Here is a 7,361-nt window from a genome sequence, read left to right on the forward strand (position 1 = left end):
GAGCCTCGGAGCAAATGATCGGAACAATTCGTCTTCCAGTATACGCAGGTGGTATAACCCGTACCGTCAAGTTCTCCGTCATCCGAGCCAAAGCACCATATAATGCCATCCTCGGAACACCATGGTTGCATTCCATGAAAGCCGTTCCCTCGACGTACCATCAATGTCAAGTTTCCCGGCAAAGACGGTAAAACACAGACGATTCGGGGAGATCAACAAGCCGCGAGAGAACTGCTAATTGCAACTGTAAAGATGCAGCAACAGACTTCCCTCGTCAACTCCGTCGGCAAACCACTCCACAAGATATACCCCCAGAAGGAGAAGTTCGCGAAGTCGCAATTGACGAATCCGACCCAACGAAAATCATCCGAGTGGGCGTCTACCTATCCGACGACATATGTTCAAGGATCATCTCTTTCATCAAAGATAACGCTTCAACGTTCGCCTGGAAGACCTCCGACATGAGGGGGATCGACCCCGCAGTTACCTCCCATGAACTGCATGTCGACCCGACGTTCAAACCCATCCGACAGAAGCGACGGAAACTCGGTCCAGAAAGATCTAAGGCAGTGAACGACGAAGTCGACAGGCTCCTCGACGCGGGTTTTATTACCGAAGTTCGATACCCCGAATGGTTAGCCAACCCGGTCGTCGTCAAAAAGAAAAACGGCAAATGGCGCATATGCGTCGACTTCACGGATCTCAACAAAGCATGCCCAAAGGATAGTTACCCGCTCCCTCACATCGATCGTCTCGTCGAATCAACCGCCGGTAACGAACTCCTAACCTTCATGGACGCTTTCTCGGGATACAACCAGATCCTGATGCATCCCGATGATCGCGAGAAGACGGCATTCATCACCGACAGAGGAACTTATTGCTACAAAGTGATGCCCTTCGGGCTAAAAAACGCCGGCGCGACTTATCAGCGACTCGTTAACCAAATGTTTGCTGATCAGCTTGGTAACACCATGGAAGTGTACATCGACGATATGCTAGTCAAATCGCTCAAGGCCGACGACCACCTAAATAACTTGCGCGAGTGCTTCAAAATCTTGAACGACTATGGGATGAAGCTCAACCCGGCCAAATGTACCTTCGGTGTCACCTCCGGGGAATTCCTCGGCTACATCGTCACTCAGCGAGGAATAGAAGCCAACCCCAAGCAGATCTCGGCGATTCTCGACCTTCCAAGCCCGAAAAACAGCCGCGAAGTGCAGCGACTAACGGGACGCATAGCAGCTCTCAACAGGTTCATCTCACGATCGACCGACAAGTGTCTTCCCTTCTACGAGCTGCTAAGAGGGAACAAGAGGTTCGTCTGGGATGAAAAATGCGAAGAGGCGTTCAATCAACTCAAGCATTATCTTACGACCCCACCAGTGCTATCGAAGCCAGAAGCCGGCGACACACTATCTCTCTACATCGCCGTCACATCCTCCGCCGTCAGCAGCGTATTGATTCGAGAAGATAGGGGGAGAACAGAAACCAATCTTTTACACAAGTAAAAGAATGACGGAGCCTGAAACGAGATATCCAACACTCGAAAAGATGGCCCTAGCCGTCGTCACCTCGGCGAGAAAATTGCGACCCTACTTCCAATCGCACACGATTGAAGTACTATCCAACCAACCACTCAGAACGGTGATGCAAAATACTAATCAATCGGGACGGCTGACCAAATGGGCGATGGAACTGAGCGAACATGACATAGTATACAAGAATCGCACAGCAGCAAAGTCACAAGTCCTTGCCGATTTCTTGATCGAGTTGACGCCAGAGCTGGAGCAAGACCTCATCTTACCAAGTGTAAACTGGATCCTCCACGTCGACGGTTCATCAACGAGTAAAGGGTCAGGAGCAGGAGTGCAATTGCAATCGCCAACAGGGGAACTCATTCGGCAATCATTCAGTTTTGGTTTCGCGGCATCAAACAACGAAGCTGAGTACGAATCCCTCATCGCGGGGCTCCGTCTCGCAAGGCGGTGAAAGCCAAAAGAATCAGCGCCTACTGCGACTCTCAACTCGTCGTAAGCCAATACCTCGGCGATTACGACGTCCGCAACGAAAGGATGGACGCCTACCTCAAACTAGTCCAGGATCTTACGCGAGACTTTGAGTTCTTCGAACTCACGAAGGTTCCTCGCGGAGAAAATGTTTGTGCCGACGCCCTCGCCGCTCTGGGAAGCAAGCTACACGACCAAGTCAAAGGATAATCCCGATCCACAAAATCGAGAAACCAAGCATCGACACGAAGGCAGAACAGGCCGCGATTATAGCAGCAATCGACGACGCAATGGACATTGACGAAGTGGAATCTCGCTCGCCAGATGATCACCCAACAGATTGGCGCAAAGAACTCATCGATTACCTCGCGGAAGGTTTACTGCCCATCGGGAAATGGGACGCCCGGCGATTGAAACGACGCAGCGCACACTACGTCGTCATGGACGGGGAACTACACCGATGGACTGCAACAAAGGTACTACTCAAATGTATCGCCGGTGAAGAAACGAGACTCGTCATGGCCGAAACACACGAAGGAGCAGCAGGCAACCACTCGGGCGGGCGAGCTCTCGCATTAAAAGTTAAAAACCTCGGATTCTACTGGCCAACCATGAACGCCGACTGCGAGACATACGCGCGCAAATGCGATAAATGCCAGCGTCACGCCAAAACCATACACAGCCCAACGGAGTTTCTCCATACCTTGACTGCTCCATACCCATTTATGCGATGGGGAATGGACATCATAGGTCCGATGCCGGCATCTCGACAAAAGAAGTTCATACTGGTCCTCACCGATTACTTCACCAAGTGGGTTGAAGCCGAAGCCTACGCCAACATAACCGACAAGGAGGTACAACGCTTCGTCTGGAAGAACATAATCTGCCGATACGGACTACCTTACGAGATAATCACGGACAACGGTTCGCAATTCATCTCGCATCATTTTAAGGGCTTCTGCGACAGATGGCGCATTCGACTCAACATGTCGACACCAAGAAACCCGCAAAGTAATGGTCAAGCCGAATCAACGAACAAGACCATCATAGACGGTCTGAAGAAACGACTCGACTTAAAGAAAGGTTGCTGGGCAGACGAATTAGATGGTGTCCTGTGGTCCCACAGAACCACTCCTCGCGGGGCGACGAAGACTACACCCTTCTCAATGGCATACGGCGTCGAGGCAATGGCTCCCGCAGAAGTGAATGTGACGAGTCTGCGCCGATCACGAATGCCACAGAACACCGAACTCAACCGCAACATGCTCCTCGACGCACTCGACGACATCGAGGAAAAGCGCGACCAAGCGTTACTCCGTATCCAGAATTACCAGCATCAAATCGAAAGCTATTACAACAAAAAGGTCAAGTCACGTCCTCTCGAAATGGGCAACCTTGTCTTAAGAAAGGTCTTCGAAAACACTAAGGAGTGGAAAGCCGGCAAGCTCGGAGCCAATTGGGAAGGACCATACAAGATAGTCGAAGTCATCAAGCCAGGAGTATACCGCCTCGAGACTTCAACAGGCGAAGCAGTACCGAGAGCCTGGAACGCCAAACATCTCCGCCTCTTCCATCCTTAGTCAAAGCAAACACCAACCCGAGTAAATGCGCCCAAAAGGCCACTTTTACTCGCCAAAAAAAAAAAAAAAAAAAAAAAAAAAAAAACGAGTAAATGCGCCCAAAAGGCCACTTTTACTCGCCAAAAAAAAAAAAAAAAAAAAAAAAAAAAAAAAAGAACTACGAATGGCTTGATTCCCGCAAAGGGATACGTAGGCAGCCCAAAGAAAAAGGGTCCAGCCGAAATAAAAAAAAAAAACAAAATCCTCCCCGAGGAATCGATCTCAGAAGCAGACGATCACTTAAGCGATGCCTACACGAGCACGCCCCGGCTCCTCGAACAAATGTATCGGCACTCGCATCCCACGTTGAATACGTCCCGATCAGACACATATTCACGGAAATCGACCGCGTTGCGACCGAAACCAACACGGCCGAGACAATGACTCCAATTCATCCTATAATTGACTAAGTAAGGTCCGACCGACCAAACGCTTGAAATTACGGTAGGATCGACTTGGAACCGTCAAAGTCGAAAACTCCTCCCCGAGGAATCGATCTCAGAAGCAGACGATCACTTAAGCGATGCCTACACGAGCACGCCCCGGCTCCTCGAACAAACGTATCGGCACTCGCATCCCACGTTGAATACGTCCCGATCAGACAATATTCACGGAAATCGACCGCGTTGCGACCAAAATCAACGCGGCCGAGACAATGACTCCAATTCATCCTATAATTGACTAAGTAAGGTCCGACCGACCAAACGCTTGAAAATTACGTTAGGATCGACTGGGAACCGTCAAAGTCGAAAACTCTTGATTAACAATTAAAACTCAAAATGGCAAACGGTCGCGACTCAAAGAGATCGACCGAGACAAAGTCATAATGAGCTTAAAACTATAACGATTCGACATCTCGAGTCAGCATTCGCACCGAACGAACAGAGTCATTTCAAATCTTGAGAAATTTCGATTTTTGATAGACAAATCTAAGTTGAGAGATTCAGTTCGATCACTAAAAGAGTTCGAGATGACAAGAAAATAACAAAATAAAAGCCTCGAAGGCGAAGGTTCGAAAAACTACAACAATGAGTCATCTATGACTCAAAAGAAAACAACAAACAAGGAAAACTAAGCTTCCCGATCACTCTCGCGGTCATTAAGCGCGGAAAGCTCCGAAGCTCCGACGCTCGATCCTCGGGCAATCGGAAGGACTTGCACCGCAGCATCTTCCAACACCTCGCCGGTGTCTTCTTCGCCTCCTCGAACAGTCAAAGGATTTTCGATACGAAGCGTCGTTTCCTCGCACCCTTCTCCAACCGGGCGAGTAAACGAGACATGAAGATTCGCCGCGGTCTCCGAGTCAATTAAGCCGGCGTTGGAACCAAACGGATCGAGGCCCGCCAGAATCCGGGCATCCACGAACTGAGACTCCAACGTAAGAGGAGAGAGTCTAAAGTCGCCCTCAGGGATCTCGCCAACCTTCAGCTGCTCGGCCTCTTGTTCGTACTTCCTCTCATACTCGACGAACATATCAATGGAGGCTTGCGGTATGTCGTTCCCGGCTCCCTTCAAGGCCTCGAGGCACTTCCTAGTCCCAAAGGCTTGGCTGTAGAGTAACCGAGCCTCGTCGTAAGGACCCCGACGCTCCTCTCGAGAACGAATCCTGGCAAAGCAACGATTAGCCTTGGCGGCCATTTCCGCCTCTACTCTCCCCCTTTCTCTCGTCACCTCCAAGATTCTGGAGTCTCTCAGACGTTTCATCTCTCGCTCGTGCGTGGCGGCGAGTGAAGCCCTCTCACTCTCGAGATCGGTGTTTTTCTGTTCAAGCTCGCGGACGGTTCGTCGAGACGAATCCAGCGCAGCTTTAAACTCGTCGCGTCGAGCAGCGGTGCGGGTCATCACCCCGTCGAGCCTCTGCAGATCAGCCCTCGACTCGTTCAGTTGACGAGCAGACACCTCTTCCTTCTCAGCGAACTCTTTTTTGGCCCGCTCGAGCTCCTCCAAGGCTCCTTTAAGGGCCGTGTCGTATTTATCAATCACGACATTCATCGTGCTATCACCCTGAACGCGCGACACAACAGAAATCGTGAGAAGTTAGGAGTCAAAGGATTCAGAAAAATCGTGAGAAGTTAGGACCAAGCCGTTTACCAGCAGTTTGACCCTTGCAGCTTCTTCGTATTCACCCCCGAAGATCAGGTCCTTCACAGCAGGAAGAGGTTTCGCCCTCCCTCTTAGTTGACGGAGAAACTCCCCACATTTCTCCGGAACATATACTAAGGGAGCCGGTCCCTCGTAGTGAAAGGCGACCTTGTCGGGAAAGTTGAATCCAGGAGCCCTCCTTAGAATAGCAGAGCCACCGGAAGAAGTGCCGATCTGGACGGCCCCTCCTCCGACGGGAATCGGAGTTCTCTCGCAAGGAAGCGTCGGACAGGGGACTGCCTCTCATCGTCGCCTTCATTATTTCCCTCCTTATCAGGAGTGGCGACCCCTCGCTATCCCCTTCGGAATCATCCGAGCAAGCGACATTAAGAGAAGTCTCGCGCTCCCCCCTTCACTCACTCTTTCCTCGTTATTCCGTCCCTCCGAGGCTTCGACCTCAGAACCCCCTTCTTCGGGTTGGATTTCTTCTCCTCGAGCATCTTCTTCCTCTTGCTCGATTTGCTCGTTGGCATTTTCCACCTGCTCATCGGCATCTCCCAACTGCTCGCCGGCGAACTTCTTCTTTGTCTTTTTGGGCTTGCTCTTCTTCCGGGGCTCAATAGAAGGAGGGGCCTCGCTCGTCCCCTCGGCGCCCCTCCCGGCTCTCGAACCATCGTCTCTTTTCTTTTCTTGCCCTTCCCCGCAGTTCTGGCACCGGAAGGGAGAGCCTCGCCAGAACGAGGAACCGCTGCTGGGGGTCCTTCCCCGCTAGCCAGCCCCAGCTGGGCCGCTATTATTACGCTCAAGTCAGGGAGAGTGCCCATCTTCTTCGCCTCGGTAATTTGTTTTTGGATATCCCTCGGGAAGATGTCCAGTCGCTTAGCACGAATGGGAAGAACGGTCGGGAGGTCGGATCTCCACCTCCTGAAAACATAAGGCAGAAGAGTCAGGACGAAAAAAAAAAATTTGCGACTAAAAGAGCACAGTCTAGAGGTGCGAGAGAACGTACTTCGAGCGATTCGATCTTTAAGCCCACAGATCCTTTCCACGGATATCTCAGACCAGCGATAGACTCGAAGCAGAGCGACGGCGCGAACACTCCTCAAGAAATCTTCGGGATAAGCTGGGGAGGTAGGATGGCCGACTGCATACAAAAAAAAGGGGTTGGTCAGAATCGACAAATCGCTTACGGTTCGCAATAGAGTATTCTACCGCAAGAACGGTTCCAAAGAACTCGGTAATCGTCTTGGGGAGGCTCCTCGAAGGCCGAGCTGTCGGACTTAAGGAAGAAGTAGGAGCGCTGCCAATTCTGCGTCTTGTTCGGATGACCGGCACATATGTTGCAGTTTGGTCGCATCTTCACCGAGTAGGTGCCATCTTTCATATCGGTTATCGAGGTCATCTCCTCGAACGACCTAACGCTCATCGGCATGTCGATCTGCTCCGCCAAAACCGACAAAGTAACCGCTAGACGCAGCGAGCCATTCAGCAGCTGACTGATCGCGAGATCCCGACGTCTGGCGTATGCTGTGATCAGTCGCGGGATGGGGAACCAGCAACGAGTGTCCTCCTGAAAATAGGATTCGTACACCGTCTGGTACCCCATCGGAGGAGACCAGGGTCTCTGCGCTCCCGTGGGCACAAGGAAGGTCAC

Source organism: Brassica napus, chromosome C6 (genome assembly GCF_020379485.1).
Source record: "Brassica napus cultivar Da-Ae chromosome C6, Da-Ae, whole genome shotgun sequence".
NCBI classification, from domain to species: domain Eukaryota; kingdom Viridiplantae; phylum Streptophyta; class Magnoliopsida; order Brassicales; family Brassicaceae; genus Brassica; species Brassica napus.